This window comes from Odocoileus virginianus, chromosome 1, assembly GCF_023699985.2.
Source record: "Odocoileus virginianus isolate 20LAN1187 ecotype Illinois chromosome 1, Ovbor_1.2, whole genome shotgun sequence".
Taxonomy (NCBI): Eukaryota; Metazoa; Chordata; class Mammalia; order Artiodactyla; family Cervidae; genus Odocoileus; species Odocoileus virginianus.
Window position 1 is genome coordinate 107,905,782 of NC_069674.1, and position 24,130 is coordinate 107,929,911.

Genomic DNA, 24,130 nt, shown 5'->3' on the forward strand with positions numbered 1-24,130 from the left:
CACCATCTGCAGTGATTTTTGGAGCCAAAAAATAAAGTCTCTCACTGTTTTCCATTGTTTCCCCATTTATTTACCATGAAGTGATGGGACCAGATGCCATGATCTTAGTTTTCTGAATGTTGAGCTTTAAGCCAACTTTTTCCCTCTCCTCTTTCTCTTTCATCAAGAGGCTCTTTAGTTTGCTTTCTGCCATAAGGTTGGTGTCATCTGTGTATCTGAGGTTATTGATATATCTCCTGGCAATCTTGATTCCAGCTTGTGCTTCATCCAGCCTGGCATTTCACATGATGTACTCTGAACATAAGTTAAATAAGCATGGTGACAATATATAGCCTTGACATACTCCTTTCCTGATTTGGAACCAGTCTGTTGTTCCATGTCCAGTTCTAACTGTTGCTTCCTGACCCATGTACAGATTTCTCAAGAGGCAGGTCAGGTGGTCAGTTATTCCCATCTCTTTAAGAATTTTCCAGAGTTTGTCATTCACAGAGTCAAAGGCTTTGGCATAGTCAATAAAGCAGAAGTAGATGTTTTTCTGGAACTCTCTTGCTTTTTCAATTATCCAATGGATGTTGGCAATTTGATTTCTGGTTCCTCTGCCTTTTCTAAATCCAGCTTGAACATATGGACACTCACGGTTCACATACTGTTGAAGCCTGGCTTGGAGATTTGAGCATTACTTTGCTGGCATGTGAGATGATGTCACCCTTTACCAAATTTATCAAAGCAGATACTGGGTGGAGAACAGTTTGTCTTTTCTTCTCTGCCTTTACTGATTGTGCCTATGAGTACATCCCAATCTCATCTCCTTTTCTCTAACTGTGCTTTGGCCATACACATCTGGACTGTCTTCATGTCTCACCTGGACATCTGAGGTAATGCCCAGACTGATCTACACATCTTTGTTATGTGACCTTACGGCTCATTGTCCTGACAGCGGAGGGACATAGGAACCCATACACTTTATCATCTGTGACTTAACATAGCTGTATTAAATTCCTTTGGAAGAACTGAAATAATATAGAAAAGAAAGAACAGAAGAGAAAGTAAAAACCAAGAGAATATAAAACTTACTTCACCATCAGAAATAATCATCATTAACTTCAGAAGAATATCTTTCCAGAATTTTTTATAATAATTCAAATATTTCAGAGAAGATAGACTAACAAAAATATTGCTATAAAAAGATCAAACTGGAAATTTATATTCATTATTATAATGTATTAAATGTATTTCAATGTATCTTAATGAAAAAGCACTGAAATAATATTGAAGGAAATTGAATGACTCTAACAAATATCTCTTCATCACAGACACATTGCCTAAAAGATCATAATTTTTTAAAAAATTAAAAGTAATAAAAATGAGAAATAATGATCAGAGTTAATGTATTGCATAAGAAGAAAGATATGAATGATACACAGTAGAATGGAGGGACTTAGATTTTAAGTTTTGAAGAAACACAGTCAGATTGAAGAAGAGAAAAGAGACCTTTCAGAGACAGATGAGAAGAGTCAGAGTGGGAAACATGGACATGGGTGAGGGGTCGAGGGAGATAAAGAGAAAAGAAGGAGAGAGAGGAGATAAATCGAGGGAGATAAAGAGAAAAGAAGGAGAGAGGAGATAAAAGAGATGCAAACCATTGTACAGTTGCAAAATGGTCTACATTGTAACATTAATGACAAAGACAGGGACCAAGAATAGTGGCTAAATTTTAGTTGAAATTTTATTTAATTTAGTTGGATTTAATTATTGTGTATTTTTAAAAGTCCATCGGCATTGTTTACACTGAGTTTTCTTTAACACTTGAGAGTATTTGGATTTTTGCTGTGCTGGTTGAATATGAAATGTGAAGGTCAAACATTTTCAGTAACCACTGGCTGGGTGATCTTCTTCTGATATTAAGAATTACCATGCAGAAATCTGGAGTTGGTTCTATTTTGTATATAGGCTTCTCTTTGGGTTTGGTTACTTGAGGAATTACTCTAAGATAAAGTTATTTGGCATCACTCAGACGAGCCTGTTTTTGGAAATGGTTCTTCATCCTATAGCATCTGCTGATTCAATGGTTTCTTTATATTGGGAAATTATCTTAAAGGAATCTTCTGTGGTCCATTTCTTTATTTATCAGTCATTTTTACATTGGAATATTAATAGCAGGTTTTAAAAATGGCAGTCCATGGTTAGGGAGTTCTTGAAAATATAAACGTACGGATAGTAATAATTGCTGTTTCTGAACAACCAGACTCTTCCCCTTTCAGCCTCGCCTCTGACTCCCAGAAATCACAACAGTATCAGCTTAACATTTGTCCTTCCCCATGTCTATATTTTCATTGTTTGAAGAATATGGAAAGGAGGAAATCAGTGGTATAAAGGGAAACAGGTGAAAGTAAGTTGGCAACTGATAAACACCAAAGCTGGGTGTTGGGCCCATGGTGATTCATAACAACATTTCGTCAACTTAACAACTATGTGCTCATGTTTGGTTTTTAGTTCAATATGTTAGAATATATCACTGTCTTGCTTTTGTTTTTCAAGGTATACCAAGGTCATTGCTCCTTTTTTTTTTTAATGTTAACTTTGAAGTCATCCTTTATAACTCCAAAATTAATCTTTTCGGTGTCTTCTTTTGGGTCAGTTCAGTTCAGTCACTCAGTCACGTCCGACTGCAGTGCGCCAGGCCTCTCTGTCCATTACCAATTATCTGGAGTTTGCTCAAACTTATGTCCATCGAGTCGGTGATGCCATCCAACCACCTCATCCTCTGTCATCCCCTTCTTCTTTGCAACACATTAAATATTTAGAATAATTCAGAGAAGTGTGATATCTATATGGCAGTGTATCATTCTAGCAAAGAACTAAGGTTTTTTTCCATTTGTTCACATCTAAGTTTGTGTTTTTCCAGAGCCTTTTTGGGGTTTTCCTCAGATGATATTCACACATATCTTCTTAGGTTTCTGTCTAAATCTGTCATCATCATATAGTCCTCCTCCTGCTCCTCCACTTTCTCCTCCTTCTCTTCCTTCTTCTTCTTCTTTTAGGCTATTTAGATAAAGTTTGATTCTTTTTTTAATCATTTTATGTAAAAATAATCTTTATCTTCAGATTGATTTAAGCACTTTTTTTTTTTTTATTAGTTGGAGGCTAATTACTTTACATCATTACAGTAGTTTTTGTTATACATTGAAATGAATTAGCCATGGATTTACATGTATTCCCCATCCCAGTCCCCCCTCCCACCTCCCTCTCCACCCGATCCCTCTGGGTCTTCCCAGTGCACCAGGCCCGAGCACTTGTCTCATGTACCCAACCTGAGCTGGTTATCTGTTTCACCCTAGATAATATACATGTTTCAATGCTGTTCTTTTGAAACATCCCACCCTCGCCTTCTCCCAGAGTCCACAAGTCTGTTCTATACATCTGAGTCTCTTTTTCTGTTTTGCATATAGGGTTATCGTTATCATCTTTCTAAAGTCCATATATATGTGTTAGTATACTGTAATGGTCTTTATCTTTCTGGCTTACTTCGCTCTGTATAATGGGCTCCAGTTTCATCCATCTCATTAGAACTGATTCAAATGAATTCTTTCTAATGGCTGAGTAATATTCCATGGTGTATATGTACCACAGCTTCCTCATCCATTCATCTGCTGATGGGCATCTGGGTTGCTTCCATGTCCTGGCTATTATAAACAGTGCTGCGATGAACAATGGGGTGCACGTGTCTCTTTCAGATCTGGTTTCCTCAGTGTGTATGCCCAGAAGTGGGATTGCTGGGTCATATGGCAGTTCTATTTCCAGCTTTTTAAGAAATCTCCACACTGTTTTCCATAGTGGCTGTACTAATTTGCATTCCCACCAAGAGTGTAAGAGGGTTCCCTTTTCTCCACATCCTCTCCAGCATTTATTGCTTATAGACTTTTGGATAGCAGCCATCCTGACTGGCGTATAATGGTACCTCATTGTGGTTTTGATTTGCATTTCTCTGATAATGAGTGATGTTGAGCATCTTTTCATGTGTTTGTTAGCCATCTGTATGTCTTCCTTGGAGAAATGTCTGTTGAGTTCTTTGGCCCATTTTTTGATTGGGTCATTTATTTTTCTGGAGTTGAGCTGGAGGAGTTGCTTGTATATTTTTGAGATTAATCCTTTGTCTGTTGCTTCGTTTGCTATTATTTTCTCCCAACCTGAGGGCTGTCTTTTCACCTTGCTTATAGTTTCCTTTGTTGTGCAAAAGCTTTTAAGTTTCATTAGGTCCCATTTGTTTATTTTTGCTTTTATTTCTGAAATTCTGGGATGTGGGTCATAGAGGATCCTGCTGTGATTTATGTCGGAGAGTGTAAACTTCCAAACTCATTCTATGAGGCCACCATCACCCTAATTCCAAAACCAGACAAAGATGCCACAAAAAAAGAAAACTACAGGCCAATATCACTGATGAACATAGATGCAAAAATCCTTAACAAAATTCTAGCAAACAGAATCCAACAACATATTAAAAAAATCATTCATCATGACCAAGTGGGCTTTATCCCAGGAATGCAAGGATTCTTTAATATCCGCAAATCAATCAATGTAATACACCACATTAACAAATTGAAAGATAAAAACCATATGATTATCTCAATAGATGCAGAAAAAGCCTTTGACAAAATTCAACATCCATTTATGATTAAAACTCTCCAGAAAGCAGGAATAGAAGGAACATACCTCAACATAATAAAAGCTATATATGACAAACCCACAGCAAGCATCACCCTCAATGGTGAAAAATTGAAAGCATTTCCCCTGAAATCAGGAACAAGACAAGGCTGCCCACTCTCACCACTACTATTCAATATAGTTTTGGAAGTTTTGGCCACAGCAATCAGGGCAGAAAAAGAAGTAAAAGGAATCCAGATAGGAAAAGAAGAAGTGAAACTCTCTCTGTTTGCAGATGACATGATCCTCTACATAGAAAACCCTAAAGACTCTACCAGAAAATTACTAGAGCTAATCAACGAATACAGTCAAGTTGCAGGATATAAAATTAACACACAGAAATCTCTTGCATTCCTATACACTAACAATGAGAAAACAGAGAAATTAAGGAAACGATACCATTCACCATTGCAACAAAAAGAATAAAATACTTAGGAGTATATCTACCTAAAGAAACAAAAGACCTATACATAGAAAACTATAAAACACTGATGAAAGAAATCAAAGAGGACACAAGCAGATGGAGAAATATACCGTGTTCATGGATTGGAAGAATCAATATTGTCAAAATGGCTATACTACCCAAAGTAATCTATAGATTCAATGCAATCCTTATCAAACTACCAACAGTATTTTTCACAGAACTAGAACAAATAATTTCACAATTTGTATGGAAATACAAAAAACCTTGAATAGCCAAAGTAATCCTGAGAAAGAAGAATGGAACTGGAGGAATCAATCTGCCTGACTTCAGACTCTACTACAAAGCCACAGTCATCAAGACAGTATGGTACTGGCACAAAGACAGAAATATAGATCAATGGAACAGAATAGAAAGCCCAGAGATAAATCCACGAACCCATGGTCACCTTATCTTCGACAAAGGAGGCAAGGATATACAATGGAAAAAAGATAACCTCTTTAACAAGTGGTGCTGGGAAAACTGGTCAACCACCTGTAAAAGAATGAAACTAGAACACTTTCTAACACCATACACAAAAATAAACTCAAAATGGATTAAAGATCTAAATGTAAGACCAGAAACTATAAAACTCCTAGAGGAGAACATAGGCAAAACACTCTTAAGCACTTTTTAATTACTTTATTCATGGTATAATTGTTTCTCTTGGGTTTTCAGTTATATAATCTGGAATAGTGTTGGATTCACTATTTTAAAATTGCTTATTCTTTTCTGGTTGATTTGGTTGCTTTTTATAAGGCTGCATAAAGTAGTGAAGTAGTACATGTCCTTAGTTTTAGTGCCCCAGGTGAGAATGTGTCTGTTGTTTCTCCATTTTATTTTGTAAGATGTGATCTTTAGGAATTATCTTCTCAGTCAGTCAGTTCAGCCCTGTCTGACTCTTCTACTATATTATAAAGTTTGTGTGTGTGTGTGAAGTCACTTCAGTCATGTCCCACTCTTTGCAACCCTATGGTCTGTAGCCCACCAGGCTCCTTTGTCCATGGGATTTTCTAGGCAAGAATACTGAAGCGGATTGTCATGTCCTACTCGAGGGAACTTTCCTGACCCAGGGATCAAACCAGTGTCTCTTATGTTTCCTGCATTGGCAGGTAGGTTCTTTATCACTAGCACCGCCTGGGGAGCCTTTATAAAGGATAGGCATTCTATATATATATATATATATATATGTATACACATATATATATACACATGCTTGCAGAATCTGAGACAAGGGCAAAAATGAAATGCTTAAAAACTTTATGGCATTAAGTATACTCTCTCTTTGACTGCTACCTGAAAAGGTTTATTCTCTTCTCATTTTTATTTGTTATGGAGACACATTTTTAAAAACAAAATATTTAAAGGAAAGGAAAATTAATGCATCGTCTTATCAAGCTGAAGCTTATTCACTTTGTTCATGCTTTAAGCAACTTATTTAAGTATTAACTGTATAAAATGTCCATACTATGGATATTCATTATTGTTTTAGTCACTAAGCCATGTCCAACTCTCTTTGACCCCATGGACTGTAGCCTGCCAAACTCCTCTGTCCCTGGAATTTCCCAGGCAAGAATACTGGAGCAGCTTGCCATTTTTTACTCCAGGGGATCTTCACAACCCAGGGATTAGCTTGCAGGTTCTTTAATACTAGGGCTATCTGGAAAGCACAGATATCATCACAAACTTGATTACAAATGACCTTGAGAAGCCCCAGGACAGTCACAGGCCAGATACAAGTAGGCAGGTTAAACCAGGATCAGAAGATGAAGAGAGTATATTCCAATGACTGTTTTCCAAGGATAATAATAGTAATTCACCTGATTTTATCCTGTTTGTGTGTAATAAAACACCAATCCTATACTACTTTTTAAAATTGTATCTTTGACATTATACTAAATTATTCTAGATAATAGATGGAAAATTATTTTAAATTGTATATGTTTCATGGTCTCTGGTCACATGTATCCAGAAATGTAATAAAGTAGATTTAGAATCGTGTGTTTTATCATTAGCTCTGACACTTAGCAGCTGTGTAAATTTGACTAAGTTATTTATCTTTGCAATAAAACATAAAACATCCTAAGGGCAAGCAATTAATCTTTTAATGTTTACCTGAAAGGTAAATGCTTATAAATGTCTAATGAAATAACTCATAATATTTTCTCCATGCTCACTGATGCTTCTGGACTAATACATCAAACTTAGTAGATACTGAAGGGAGTTCCTGGAAGTTTTAGCTAGTGAGAAAATATTCTATTTTTTTCTCAAATATTATGGAATGAAGATATCCAGATGTTAAGGAACTAGTCTCATAAAAAAATGTTAAATATATAAATTTATGAAAAAATAGACAATTAACTAAAACTTGTTGAGACACATATAAGAATAGTATGGTATAACTATTCAGTTTCTACTACCATGATTAAATATATATTTGGAATTTCTAAAAAAAATCTAATGCATATATAAATATATGTATACATATTACAATAAAAAGTGTTAAGTTTATGACAACATTTTAAACTATATTTCCAGAAGAATATTTTGCAGGATATTGTCTAAAACGCTAATCCCATGTTTTTCTTTAATACTATAAAATATAAAGCTCATAAATATATTAAAATGTAAGAACTCTAATTTCTGTAGTTGCAATTTAGAGTAATATTGGAAAAAATCCAAGCAGACTTATAAAATTATGGCATGCAATAAAAATCTCATTAGAGTTATTTTTTCATTAAATTTTAGATATTAGTGCTTATATTTTTACTCTTTCTGGAAGAATAGTTTGTTTTACCTGGCATTGTGGTCATGTGATATGCCACTATGCAATACAGTAGGTAAAAATTATGTGAATTATTTCTTCAAATACTTAGTACTGTGTGTGTACATGTGTATATATGTGTAAGAGATAAAAATATAGCATATTACTTAAAAAGATAATAGCAAAATGTCACAACATGCTTTTCTTTAGCCCTATATTATTGACATATCTAATCAAATTTCTTAACAAACCATTTTCAGCTATTTCATTTAGAGGCTAACTACTAACATTCACATTCTAGTAGTCCCAGAACTGAAAGTGATAGAGATAGGGGAAGAAAACATATATTTGAATGTAAAATAACTGAAAACTGAAAACTTCCCTAACTTCTGAAAGAAAATAGACATTTATATCAAGGAAGAACAGAGAGGCCAACAAAATCAGATCAACTACAAGAGGTGTGCACCAAGGCACTTTGCAATAAAAATGGGAAAAAATTAAAGATACAGAAGGAATATTAATAGAAGCAAGGAAAAATAAACTAATTATATAAAAGGGAACTTCCTTAAAATTAAAAGTTGACATTCCGGCAGAAACTGTGCAGCCCAGAGGGAGTAGTATAATATATTTAAAGTAATGAAAGAAATGGTTTTGCAGGTGGTGCGGTGGTGCTAGTGGTAAAAAGCCTGACTGCCGATGCAGGAGACTTGAGAGAGATAGGCTTGATCCCTGGGTCCAGAATATGCCCTCGAGGAGGCATGGCAACCCACTCCAGTACTCTTGCCTGGAGAATCCCAGGGACAGGGGAGCCTGGTATGTTACAGCCCACAGGGTTGCAAAGAGTTGGACATGACTGAGGTGACTTAGCTCACATGAAAGCAAAGGCCTAAAATAAAAAAATGCAAAACAAAACAAAAAGAGTCCAAGGGTCTTCACCACTACAGTTCAAAAGCATCAATTCTTCAGTGCTCAGCTTTGTTTATAGTCCAACTCTCACATCCATACATGACTACTGGAAAAACCATAGCCTTGACTAGATGGACCTTTGTTGGCAAAGTAATGTCTCTTGCTTTATGATATGCTGTCTAGGTTGGTCATAATTTCCTTCCAAGAAGCAAGCCTCTTTTAATTTCATGGTCCAATCACCATCCGCAGTGATTTTGGAGCCCAGAAAAATAAAGTCTGACACTGCTTCCCCATCTATTTGCCATGAAGTGATGGAACTGGATGCCATGATCTTAGTTTCCTGAATGTTGAGTTTTAAGCAAACTTTTTCACTCTCCTCTTTCACTTTCATCAAGAGGCTCTTTAGTTCTTCACTTTCTGCCATAAGTAAGGGTGATGTTATCTGCATATCTGAGGTTATTTGATATTTCTCCCAGCAATCTTGATTCCAGCTTGTGCTTCATCCAGCCCAGAATTTCTCATGATGTACTCTGCATATAATTTAAATAAGCACAGTGACAATATACAGCCTTGATGTACTCTTTTTCCTATTTGGAACAAGTCTGTTGTTTCATGTCCAGTTCTAACTGTTCTAACTCTACCTTGCCAGTCTCAAATTTATATTTGAAGAAGAGATAAAGAGCTTAACAGACAAACAAAGTTAAAAGTTCAGCATCACAAAATTGGCTTTATGAGAAATGTTAAAGACAGTTTTCTAAGTGGAAAATAAAAGACCACAACTAGGAATATGAAAATTATGAGATTAAAAAAAACTTCACTGGTGAAGGGAAATATACAATAAACATAATAGATCAACTGCTTATAAAGCTGGTGGCTCAAATGGTAAAGAATCTACCTAAAATGCAGGAGAGCCAGGTTGAATCCGTGGGTCAGGAAGATCCCCTGGAGAAGGAAATGGCAGCCCAGTCCAGTACCCTTGTCTGGAGAATTCCATGGACAGAGACACCTGGTAGGTTATGGTTCATGTGGTCACACACAAGTCAGGCACAACTGAGCCACTAACACATTCACTTATAAATTTAGTAGAAAGTTAGAAAACAAAAGTAGTAAAATTACTTCATTTACAGTAAGTAATAAAGGATACACAAAACAAAAAGAGGTAAAATATATAAAAATATTAACTATGGGGGAAGTAAAAATGAAGATTTGATAAAATCTGAATTTGAATGTAAAGGATTATCAGTTTAAAAATACTGCTATTATATCAAGCATCTTTTCCAATCAAAGGCAATGAGACTTGAAATCAAGTACAAAAAAACCCCACAAACCTACAAAATCACAAACACAGGGAAGATACACAGTATGCAATAAGCAACTACTGGTCACTGAACAAATCAAATGCAAAATTTTAAAATACCTAGACACAACAGAAAATGAAAACAGAGCAATGCAAAGTCTATGAAATGCAACAAAAGCAGTATTAAGAGGGAAGTTTAGAGAGATGTATGCCTATCTTAAGAAATGAAATAAAAATATCTCAAATAAACACCTTAACTGTACATCTAAAGAAACTAAAAAAGGAAAAAAAAATCCAAAGTTAGCAGAAGAAATGAAATCATAAATATTTGAGGCCAAATAAATAAAATTTAAATATTAAAAATGCGAAAGAGCAAAGAAACTAAGAGCTTGTTCACTAAAGGATAAACAATAAGTCTTTAGCCAAAACTATCAAGAAAAAAGAGAGGACCCCTCACCAAAAAAATAGAATTAGAAATGAAACAGGGAGTGTTACCATTGAAACTGCAGACATTTAAAAAAATTATCATATGAGATTACTGTGAATACCTATACATCAGTAAAAGGGACAAACTAAAAGAAATGGCAACATTGCTAGAAATGTACAGTTTCTAAAGCCTGAATCAAAAAGAAAGAGAAAAGATGAAGGGATCAATTACAGTAATGAAATTGATTCAATAATAAAAACAAACAAAAACAACAAAACTCCCAAGATACAGAATTCCAGGCCCAGAAAGTTTCATAGGCAAATTCTACCAAACATCTAAAGAGGGATTAATACCTATCTTAGTCAAACTTTACAAAAACCTGCAGAGGAAGGAATGCTTCCAAACTCACTCTACAAGGGGAGGGTTGCTGCTGCTAAGTCGCTTCAGTCGTGTCCGACTCTGTGCGACCCCATAGACGGCAGCCCACCAGGCTCCCCCGTCCCCAGAATTCTCCAGGCAGGAACGCTGGAGTGGGTTGCCATTTCCTTCTCCAGTGCATGAAAGTGAAGCTGCTCAGTCGTGTCTGACTCTTCGCCACCCTGTGGACTGTAGCCTACCAGGCTCGTCTGTCCATGGGATTTTCCAGGCAAGGGTACTGGAGTGGGGTGCCATTTCCTTCTCCAAGGACAAGGTTACACTGATATTAAAAACCAGAAAAAGATACCACAAAAATAAAATTGTATTACTGATGAACAAAAATGCAGAAATACTGAACAAAATATTAGTAATCCTAATCAATACAATAAAAGTACAATAAAAGGATCATATACCATGATCAAGTGGAATGTACCCCAGATATGCAAGGATGATTCAATGTCTGTAAATTATGATATGCCATATTAACAAATTGAATAGTAAATTCATACAATAAACTCAATAGATATATTAAAATTTTTGAAAAATTAAAGATCCATTTATAATTAAAATTTTCAACAGAATAGGTATGGAAGGAATATAACTCAGTATAGCAAATACCGTATATGACAAATTCACAACTAAAATCATACTTAACTGTGAAAAACTGAAGAAAAAATGTCTTTTAAGACCAGGAATAAGACACAGATGCCCACTTTTGCCCAACAGAGTAGTAAAAGTCCTAACTACTGCAATCAAATGAGAATTAAAAAATACAAGGAATCCAATTTGGAAAGGGAGAAATAAAACTGTCACTGTTTTTAGATGACAAAATATTATGCATAGAAAAAACTCCCTATGTCACCAGAAAGTAAAAAAAAAAAAAAAAAAATCAATGAATTAAATAACGTTGCAACATACAAGATTAATATATATGTCTGATCCATTTCTATACACTAACAATGACCTATAGAAAGATAAATTAAGAAAGCAATCCCATTGACATTTACATAAAAAAATTCTCTAGGAATAAATCTAAATAGGTATATACATATGTGCACGCAAAAATTGAAGATAATGTTATCAAATGGAAAAATGCATAGTGAGCATGAGTTAGATGTATTCATGCTGATAAATAGTCATAGGTGCCAAAGAAATCTACAGATTTAACATAATATTTATCAAAATGGCAATATATTTTTTCACAGGATTAAAACAAATAATTTGAAAAGTTGTATGAAGAGACAAAAGACCCCAAATAGTAAAAATAATATTGGGAAAAAACAAAGATGAAGGTATTATTATGCTCCATGTCTTCAAACTATACTACAAATGTACAATAATTGAAGCCCTATGATTCTGAAACAAAAACATATGTAGATCAATGAAACAGAATAAAGATCTCAGAAATGAACCCATATTTATATGGTCAATTAAACTATGACAAAGGATGCAAGAATATACAATGGAGAAAAGACAACCTCTTTAATCGATGATTTTGGGAAAACTGGTCAGTTTTATTCAATGAATAAACTGGAATATTGTCTCACACTGTATACAAAAAATACCTCAAGATGAATTAAAAACTTAAACATGAGACTTGAAACTATAAAACTTCTGGATATAAGTATCACTCTCTTTGACATCAGCCTTAGCTTTTCTTTCTTTCTTTTTTTTTTTAATTTCTCCTCAGGCAAGGGAAACAAAGATATAAATATAGGTGACTATATTAAACCAAAAAGCTTTTGCACAGCAAAGGAAACTCTCAACAAAACAAAATGAGTATCTACTGAATGGAAGAAGATATTTGTACATAACATATGCAATAAGACCTGAATATCCAAAATTTACAAATAAGTCATATAGCATCATCTAAATACAAACAATCAGATTAAAAAAAAAAATTAGGCAGAGGGCATGAACACACGTTTTGCCGAAGAAGACATACAGATGCCCAACAGGCAAAATAAAAGATATTCAACAATGTTAGTCATCAGGGAAATGCAAATCAAAACCACAGGGAGATACTACTTCACACACATCAGAATGGCTATTATCAAATAGACAGTGAATAAGAATTATAGAGGAAAATTAGGAGAAAAAGAAACCCTTGTACACAGTTCCATTAGTGGAAACTATAGGTTGGTCAGCTACTATAGAAAACAGTAGGAATGTTCCTCAAAGAATTAAAAATAGAACTGCCACATGATTCAGCAGTTCTAATGCTGAATATTTATTCAAAAAAAGCAAAAGCACTAATTAGCAAAGATTTGTGCATCCTTATGTTTGTTTCAGCATTACCTACAATATTCAATTATGAAAGCAACCTAAGTATCACCAATTGATAATGAAGGCGAAAGTGGCCCTGCTGCGGCTGCTGCTGCTGAGTCGCTTCAGTCGTGTCCGACTCTGTGCGACCCCATAGACGGCAGCCCACCAGGCTCCCCTGTCCCTGGGATTCTCCAGGCAAGGACACTGGAGTGGGTTGTCATGTCTTGTCCAACTCTTTGCAACCCCATGGACTATACAGTCCATGGAATTCTCCAGGCAAGAATACTGGAGTGGTAGCCATTTATTTCTCCAGGGCATCTTCCCAACCCAGGGATCGAACCCAGGTCTACCCCATTGCAGCTGGATTCTTTACTGTCTGAACAAACAGGGAAGGCTATATATATGTGTGTGTGTATATATATGTGTGTGTGTGTGTATTATTCAGCCATAAAAATTAAGGAACTCTTATCATTTGTGACAAACTGGATGGACCTACAATGTATTATTCTAGTGAGATAAGTCAGGTAGAGAAAGACATTCATAGTATAATTTTGCTTATATGTGGAAACTAAGAAACAAAACAAATAAACAGACATATCAAAATAGAAATGGATTCATAAAGGTGATTTCTGAGGAAACAGATAAGAAGGATGAGAGGATTAGATAAGCAAGATTAACAGACACAAATTTTAAATCTCAAAATAAATGTCATAGGCATAAAATGCACAGTGTGGGGAAAACAGACAATAATATTGCAATATCTTTGTATGTTAATGTATGATAACTGGAATTATCATGTTGATAATTTTCAAATGTAAATTTTCAAATGCTATGCATCAGAAGCTAACATAGTGTTGTAGGTCAATGTTACTTCAAAAAGAAACAAACACATTCATTGAAAAAGATATCAGATTTGTGGTTACCAGAGACAGTGGGGGAATGGGGAATTGGGTAAAAGTGACCAAAAGTTTCATACTTCCTGTATAAGATAAAATGGTATTAAGGATTTAGTGCATGATGTGATAAATAGAATGAACACTGTTCTATTAAGTTATATATAATGAGATATATATGTGTGTGTGTGTGTGTGTGTGCACTATGTTATACATGAGCACTCAGTTCAGTTCAGTTTAGTCACTCAGTTGTGTCTGACTCTGCGATCCCATGGACTGCAGCACTCCAGGCATCACCAACTCCCAGAGCTTACTCACACACATGTAAATTGAGTCGGTGATGCCATCCAACCATCTCATCCTCCTGTCATCCCCTTCTCCTCCTGCCCTAAATCTTTCCCAGCATCAGGGTCTTTTCAAACGAGTCAGCTCTTCACATCAGGCGGGCAAAGTATTGGGGTTTCAGCTTCAACATCAGTCCTTCCAATAAACACCCAGGACTGATCTCCTTTAGGATGGACTGGTTGGATCTCCTTGCAGTCCAAGGGGCTCTCAAGAGTCTTCTCCAAAACTACAGTTCAAAAGCATTAATTCTTCAGTGCCCAACTTTCTATATAGTCCAACTCTCACATCCATACATAACTAATGGAAAAACCATAGCTTTGACTAAATGGACCTTAGTTGGCAAAGTGACGTCTCTGCTTTTTGATATGCTGTCTAGGTTGGTCACAGCCTTCTTTCCAAGGAGCAAGCATTTTTTAATTTCATGGCTGCAGTCACCATCTCCAAAATGGTGCCCCCAAAAATAAAGTCTGACACTGTTTCCATATCTATTTGACATGAAGTGATGGTACCAGATGCCATGATCTTAGTTTTCTGAATGTTGAGTTTTAAGCCAACTTTTTCACTCTCCTCTTTCACTTTCATCAAGAGGCTCTTTAGTTCTTAGTTTTCTGCCATAAGGGTGGTGTCATCTGCGTATCTGAGGTTATTGATATTTCTCCCGGCAATCCTGATTCCTGCTTATGCTTCATCCAGCCTGGCACTTCACATGATGTACTCTGCATATAAGTTAAATAAGAAGGGTGACAATATACAGCCTTGACATACTCCTTTCCCAATTTGAACCAGTCTCTTGTTCCATGTCTAGTTCTAACCATTGCTTCTTGACCTGCATACAGATTTCTCAGGAGGCAGGTCAGGCATGCCCATCTCTTTAAGAATTTTCCAGAGTTTGTTGTGATCTGCACAGTCAAAGGCTTTGGCATAGTCAATAAAGGAGAAGTAGATGTTTTCCTGAAACTCTCTTGTTTTTTCAATGATCTACTGGATGTTGGCCATTTGATCTCTGATTCCTCTGACTTTTCTAAATCCAACTTGAACATCTGGAAGTTCACAGTTCACCTACTGTTGAAGCGTGGCTTGGAGAATTTTGAACATTACTTTGCTAACATGTGAGATGACTGCACTTGTGTGGTAGTTTAAACATTCTTAAGCATTGCCTTTCTCTGGGATTGGAATGAAAACTGACATTTCTCAGTCCTGTGCCTAGTGCTAAATTTTCCAAATTGGCTGGCATATTGTGTGCAGCACTTTCTCAGCATCATCTTTTAGGATTTGAAGTATCTCAGCTGGAATCCATCACCTCCACTAGCTTGTTCATAGTGATGCTTTCTAAGGCCCACTTGACTTCACATTCCAGGATGTCTGGCTCTAGGTGAGTGATCGCACCATCATGATTATCTGGGTCATGAAGATCTTTTTTGTACAGTTCTTCTGTGCATTTGTGCCACTTCTTCTTAATCTCCTCTGCTTCTGTTGGGTCTATACCATTTCTGTCCTTTATTGTGCCCATCTTGGCATGAAATATTCCTTTGGTATCTCTAATTTTCTTGAAGAAATCTTGAAGATATGAGCACTGTAAGATCTTGAAGTTATGAGACTTCAAGAGAATAAATCCTAAGATTTTTCATCCCAAGAAAAAGAATTTTGATTTCTTGAATTTTTTTTTATCTAAATGACATGATGAATATTTAAAACCATTATTGTAGTAATCATTTCATAGTGCACATATTTCAAGTAATTATGTTGTATACCTTAAACTTATACAGTGCTGTATGTCAATTATAGATAAATAAAACTGGAAGGGACAAATGCATGGCTAAAAAAACAACCTGCCAGTGTGTTGGCTGAAATGCATGGCTTCTCCATCAAAGAGCAGCATTTAGTGCTAAAGTTAAGCAACATTAACAACACAAACAAATATAGGCTTAATGAAAATTGTGTTAACTTTGTCACAATTATATTTCTTGGCCTAAACTTGATATTCTATTGTAATGTATCTTTAATCAGACAGAAAATGAGAATGAAAATAGGGAGAAAATAAGATAAAAAATTCATTAAGATCAAAATGTGAGTATTTTTAAAATCATTAATACCTAAAGCAATTTTTTTTATATTTGGAAATATCCCTAAAGTTGTGACAGAGATAGATATTTTAGGGATTGACTTCAATAGGGAAATTCAATATTGTGACTTCAGAATGTGCTAGAAAAATCCACATGATAGAAGCCAAAGGAGAACTAAGTTCCCAGATTTGACCCGGTATGGTGTCTGGGCATCACTGGAGAAATAGGGTTTGAAAATTGTGCTTCAAATAACTCAGCGTTTCCATGGTGATTCTGTGGGAGCATTTTAAATCATTCTGGTGGTTTGAACATAAAGCAACCAGGACGTGGCTCTGCAGCTCTATTCTGCTTTAAAAAAAAAAAAAAAGCGTGTCTATTCTCTGTCTTGCATGCTGGGGCTCCATACAAGCCCACGATTGCTGCAGAACAACTGGAAAAGAAACAAAACCACTATTGTGCAAATTGTGGCACAACATATTTCAGAGGTGAAGTACCTTTCAAAGTGCTAGGTTCCATGGAAACACTTTGAAAACTAAGCACAAAAGTGGATCAAATGTCTCTAAAAGAATCTGTAAATATGTGTCTACTATTGTTGAAGTTTTAGAAAGATATAATGAAACTGAAGAAGCACACAATTTGAAGTGATGCATGAGTGAGGAGATGTCGACATAAAAATGATTTGCAGGCTTGAGTATGTCTGTCACCAGACACACATGCCCAGGGTCGTTTCCTCATCCCTAGAGCAGACCACTTGTTTTAAACTGTAACTGACTCTATATTCTGTCTTAGATGGATTAATAACAATTGATTTGTACTCTCATCTATTAAAACAGGGATAATAACAGTGTAGGCATTTTTGCCAAGGGAAAGAAATGCATGGAGGAGAACTGTTTCTGGGCATATTTTGGGGTAAAACTTACAAACTTTGTAATCAGAGTAGTAACACAGTCAACCTGACCACTCACTTCAACCACAGGCTGCCTCTGGGGATGTTTGAAAGTTTAAAAAAAAGCAAACTGTAATGTAACTGCTGCTCGAAGATGCAGAGACCATTCAGATGGAAGTTCTGAGAGCAGGAGAAGATGCAGATGCCCAGCTAAGCAAGGTTAGGTCTGTCTCTCTAGAAAGGAAGCCCTGCCTGCAGACACTTATTTTTATTTTTTAACAGCTTTATTGTGGTATCTATGGCATGAAATTAAGTACACATACCTAAAGGTGAAGACTGATAAATTTTGATGTATGTAATATACCTGAAAAAATCCCCACACCCAAAGTAATGAACATACTCATCACTCCCCCCAAAATTTCACATGCTCTTTTGTAGTCTGTCTCCCTTACACTTTCTTTCTCAGGCATTTACTCATATACTTTCCATCCCAATACATTAGTGTGCATTTTATAATTTTATAAAAATATAATCATAAAATATGCATTATTTTCCTCTGATTTCTTTTATTTGCCATAGTTATTTATACATATTCATTATATTATGTGTATCAATAGTCTCTTCCTTTTATTGCTGTATAGAATTCCATTGTATTAGTATACTATAGTTTATCAACTGACCTGGTAATGAACATTTGTATTCTTTTGTTTTCCCCCCAGTTATTTTTATTAGTTGGAGGCTAATTCCTTTACAATATTGTAGTGGTTTTTGCCATACATTGCCATGAATCAGCCATGGATTTACATGTGTTCCCCATCTTGAATCCCCCTCCCACCACCCTCTCCATCCCATCCCTCTGGGTCATCCCAGTGCACCAGCCCCGAGCACTTGTCTCATGCATCCAACCTGAGCTGGCGATCTGTTTCACACTTGGTAATATACATGTTTCGATGTTGTTCTCTCAGATCATCCCACCCTCACCTTCTGCCATAGAGTCCAAAAGTCTGTTCAATACATCTGTGTCTCTTTTTCTGTCTTACATATAGGGTTATCATTACCATCTTTCTAAATTCCATATATATGCATTAGTATACTGTATTGGTGTTTATCTTTCTGGCTTATTTCACTCTGTATAATGGGCTCCAGTTTCATCCATCTCATTAGAACTGATTCAAATGTATTCTTTTTAATGGCTGAGTAATATTCCATGGTGTATATGTACCACAGCTTCCTCATCCATTCGTCTGCTGATGGGCATCTAGGTTGCTCCATGTCCTGGCTATTATAAACAGTGCTGCGATGAACATTGGGGTGCACGTGTCTCTTTCAGATCTGGTTTCCTCGGTGTGTATGCCCAGGAGTGTGATTGCTGGGTCATATGGCAGTTCTATTTCCAGTTTTTTAAGAAATCTCCACACTGTTTTCCATAGTGGCTGTACTAGTTTGCATTCCCACCAACAGTGTAAGAGGGTTCCCTTTTCTCCACACCCTCTCCAGAATTTATTGCTTGTAGACTTTTGGATAGCAGCCATTCTGACTGGCATGTAATGGTACCTCATTGAGGTTTTGATTTGCATTTCTCTGATAATGAGTGATGTTGAGCATCTTTTCATGTGTTTGTTAGCCATCTGTATGTCTTCTTTGGAGAAATATCTGTTTAGATTTCTGGCCCATATTTTGATTGGGCCATTAATTTTTCTGGAATTGAGCTGCAGGAGTTGCTTGTATATTTTTGAGATTAATCCTTTGTCTGTTTCTTCATTTGCTATTATTTTCTCCCATTCTCATTTGCATTATTTCAATACTTTGACTATTACAGATAAAATTGCTATGAACATGCATACAAAAGTATTTGTACTGATATCTGATTTATTTAATCTTAGATAAATATTTGAGTAAAATGGATCATCTAATAAGTGTATACTTCAATGTTTAAGACACTGTCACATTGTTTTCCCAAATGGTTGTATTGAACCATTTTACAATCCCATGAGCTATATATGAGTATTCCAGTTCTTCCATATCCTACGAAATACTTGGAATATTTATTCTATTTAATGTTTGCAATTTAATAGGTGAGAAATGACAAAGATCCTATTGTAGTTGAAGACTTCAACAACTTTCTGTCAGTAACTGCTCCAACAAGCAAACAGAAAATCAGTATAGATATAGATGACCTGAACTGCATTAAATTAAATGACACAGTTTCCCACAGATCAAAGAGAAATCTCTCAAGAGAACTTAAAAAAAATTGAACTAAATGAAAATATCATCTATAAAAATTTGTCATGGTGAAAGCAGTGCTAAGAAGAAAATTTATACCATTTAAATTGCCATGTGTGAAGGAGGAAAAAAAGGCAGCTATTTGGAAAATTGTTCAGCTGCTCAGTCACGTCCAACTCACTGCGATCCCATGGACTGCAGCACACCAGGCTTCCCTGTCCTTCACTGTCTCCCAGAGTTTGCTCAAACTCACGTCCATTGAGTTGGTGAGGCCATCCAACCATCTCATCCCCTGTCACCCTCTCTGCCTGTCCTCAGTCTTTCCCAGCATTAGAGTCTTTTCCAGTGAGTTGGCTCTTCACATCAGGTGGCCAAAACATTGGAGCTTCTGCTTCAGCATCAGTTCTTGCTGTGAATATTCAAGGTTAATTTCCTTTAGGATTGGCTGGCTTGATCTCCTTGCAGTCCTAGGGACTCTCAAGAGTCTTCTCTAGCACCACAGTTTGAAAGCATCAATTTTTTGGTGCTCAATCTTTTTATGGTCCAATTCTCACATCCATTCAGGACTCCTAGAAAAACCATAGCTTTGGGCTTTGTCAGCAAAGTGATGTCTTTGCTTTTAAATATGTTGTCTAAGTTTATCATAGCTTCTCTTCCAAGGAGCAAGTGTCTTTTAATTTTATGGATACAGTCACTGTCTGCAGTGATTTTGGAGCCCAGGAAAATAAAGTCTGTCACGGTTTCCTTTTTTTTTTTTTTTTTCCCATTTATTTGCCATGAAGTGATGGGGCCAAATGCCATGATCTTAGTTTTTTGAATGTTGAGTTTTCCACCAAAGAATGCAGAAGGATGACAAGTCAACACACAAAATTGTGTTGTTCATTTTCTAAACACTGGAGAACTACTTGGCTACATTTCTATTATAAATTGTTTATTATTATTTAATTCCATTGTAACTTAAGACTATACTTTGTAAGATTTGCATTCTGTTAAATTTGGTAAGATGTACTGAATGTCCCAGAATATGGTTTATCTTGGTGAATGTCCACATATGCTTAAGAAAAATGTGTATTCTTCTTTTTTATTTTTTTTTTGAACGTTGACTACTGTAAATGTCAATTAGATCAAATTCATTGATAATGCAGTTCAAGACATCTATGCCCTTACTAATTTTCTTCCTTCTTGAATTACCAATCACTGACAGAAGGTCATTGAAATCTCCACCTTCAATAGTGAATTTATTTTTCTTCCAGTTTTATCTGTTTTACCCACGTATATTAGGTTCTTGTTAGGAACATACATGTTTAGGGCTGTTATATCTCTTTGGAAAATTAATTATGCAATCGATCATTGTGCAGTGTCATATTTTAACTCCAATAATATTCTGTTTTCTGAGGTCAGGTTGCCTGAAATTAATATTGCTACCACAGTTTTCTTTTGATTAGTGTCAACAATGCATATCTTTCTGCGGAGCATGTGCTCTAGGCACATGGGCTTCAGGAACGGTGGCCCTCAGGCTGTGTTGTTTCACGGCATGTGGGAGCCCCCAGGGCCAGGGGTCGAACCCATGTCCACTGCATTGACAGGCAGACTCTCAAGCACTGGAATACCAGGGAGAACCCATCCCTTTATTTTTAACCTAAATCCTTAGACTTAGTACTCAATTTTTGTAGACAGCATGCAACTAGCTCTTGATTTTTTAACTAGCTTATTTATTTGCTTTTTTAAGGAATATCCTGGAGTTTAGTTGATTTATAATGCTGTGTTAGTTTCAGGCACACAGCAAAGTGATCAGTTACACCCACATCCACTCCTCATAGATTCCTTCCCCTTGGAGGCCACTGCCAAGTACTGAGTGAAGTGCCCTGTGCTTCACCGTAGGTCCTTATTAGTTATCTGGGCCTATATATAGATAAGTGTATCTACATTTCTCTATTTATACACAGCAGTGTGTATGTGCCAATCCCAACCTTCCAGTCTATCCCTTGCCCCTCCCTTAACCCCTGATCTTTCTCTGCCTGACTGACTTCATTCACTGTGACAATCGCTGAATCCATCAATGTTGCCAAAAACGGCATCTTTCATTCTTTTCTATGACTGAATACTGTTACCATCTTTATCCATGCATCTGTCAGTGGACTCTTAGGTTGCTTCCATGTCTTGGATATTGCAAATAGTGCATATGAACATCTGGGTACATGTGTCTTCTCAAATTGTGGTTTTCTCCAGATATATGTCCAAGAGAGGTATTGAGTATCATACAGTAGGTCTATCTTTAGTTTTTTTAAGGAACCTCCACACTGTTTGTCATAGTAGCTGTACCAATTTACATTCCCACCAGTAGTGCTTTTCTTTTTCATTTATTTATCCCTTAGTTTCAATAGAACGTTTTATATGATTCAGTCTTTATCTCTCCTGGCATATTATCTATTTCTTTTTCATTTATTTATCCTTTAGTTTCAATTGAACATTTTATATGATTCAGTCTTTATCTCTGCTGGCATATCTCTCCTGCAATATAAAAATATGCATTTCTAGGCCCCTCTTCAAATAAGACTATATCACTTCACATACAGTTGACATTCTGTGCTTAGTCACTCAGTCATGTCTGACTCTTTGCAACCCCATGGACTGTAGCCTATCAGGTTCCTCTGTCCATGGGGATTCTCTAGGCAATAATACTGGAGTGGATTGCCATGCCCTCTTCCAGGGGATCTTCCCCACACAGAGATCAAACCCAGGTCTCCTGCATTTCAGGCAGATTCTTTACGGGCTGAGTCACCAGGGAAAACTCACAAAACAGTGGCCTCATTACTCAAGACAGCCCGTTCTCCTGCCTGGAGCTTTTAAATCTCAACTTTATCCACATGGAACTTCCAGAAATTCATCACATCCAGTTTAAGTGTTCCTCTTAGTATTGACTCTAGTTATAGCAGTCTCTTCCTAGGATTCTGCTCCCAAAAAGCTATCATCCTTGGTACCTCTCTTTCTCTTCATCTTTTGGAGTTTGCTCTCTGACTTCAATTATCTAATGGATCAGATGAGCTGTTCACTATCAGGTTGTCACTGTCATTGTGAGGATGGGAGTCTTCACTTCCAAACACTTTACATATTGGATGAGAAACTGGAAGTTATAATAGCCTATTTTAAAATCTAATATTTTCATGTTTTAATTAAATAATTTTCATTTTATTAGTTTTTGCTCACTCATTTTACTTTGTTCTGGATTCCTGAAAGTTACTCATTATATTTTAGTATCCATATTTAAGCATTTCATTTACTTTATTTCTTGCTTTCTATTTCTCTTGTCAGTTTTCTTTTGATATTCAACCAAGCCTTGTCTTTTCATATGTTTTTTTTTAATTGAGTTCCAGATGCAGAATGTAGGGATTATAGACATATGCTTGGGCCTGGGATGTTTTATGGGGAAACATATTCTTCTCCTAGGCAGTCAGGGCAGGCTCAGCCCTCAGTCTATGAGGATTACAATGTTCTGAAGCTGTATCTTAAAACTTGTCAACACTTGTCATTTACAGGCCACTCTTACTTGGAGGACATCATTCTTCCCTTAATACGTGTCATGGCCCCTTCTCCTTTGCAGGTCCTAATTTTTTTTTTTTTTTTTTGTCTTCTCACCAGGGCCCTGGGATTCAGAAGCTCTTCTTGGCTTCTTAGCCCTTCAGCTGCTACTTTCTCCTCAAGGTAAGAAATGAGGTCACATTTTACAATCTCTTGTCTAGTCTTCCCTCATCTCCTAGATCACACTTCTGACAATTCACATTACCTTAAGAAGTCTTCAGATAGAAGGTTTTCTTGTTTCATTTTTGATGTAGAAGAATGCAGCTTTTATTTCTCAAAGAGAAGATTGGTCTGAAATGTTTGATTTGTCTCTGCCAATAGCTGAATTCCACTTAATAAATATTAGGTAAATCAATAAATAATATAAAATGAAGTAATAGAATAAAAAAAGCAATCAATCAATGATTATCCTACTTAATTTAATTATTTTAGCTTAATTTAAACGAAGTGTGATAATAACTCCTTTTTTATGTCAGATAAGAACATATCCCAGGAACCTTTCAAATATGTAAGACGTGTGTTTGGTGACTAAAGCTTAACAAAGAGTCCAAAAGGAAGCGAACCATTCTTACCCTTGTGTCAGTAAATTGACTTGAAACTTTGGAAATACAAAAGCAACACATAATATAAACAATCTTTGGCTTCTTTTACAAGACTTTAAGATTCTTATAAATAGTATCACTGCATGAGAGGTCTTTAAAGAAGTTACAATATTCTCAGAGAAATAAACCAGAGACTTTGATGCATGTCTATTGACACATGCCATGTCTGCCAGGGTATATGCATACGGTTATGGTGCCTACAGGACTTTCTTGGTGGCTCAGACGGTAAAAGCGTCTGTCTGCAATGCTGGAGACCCGGGTTTGATCCCTGGGTCAGGAAGATCCCCTGGAGAAGGAAA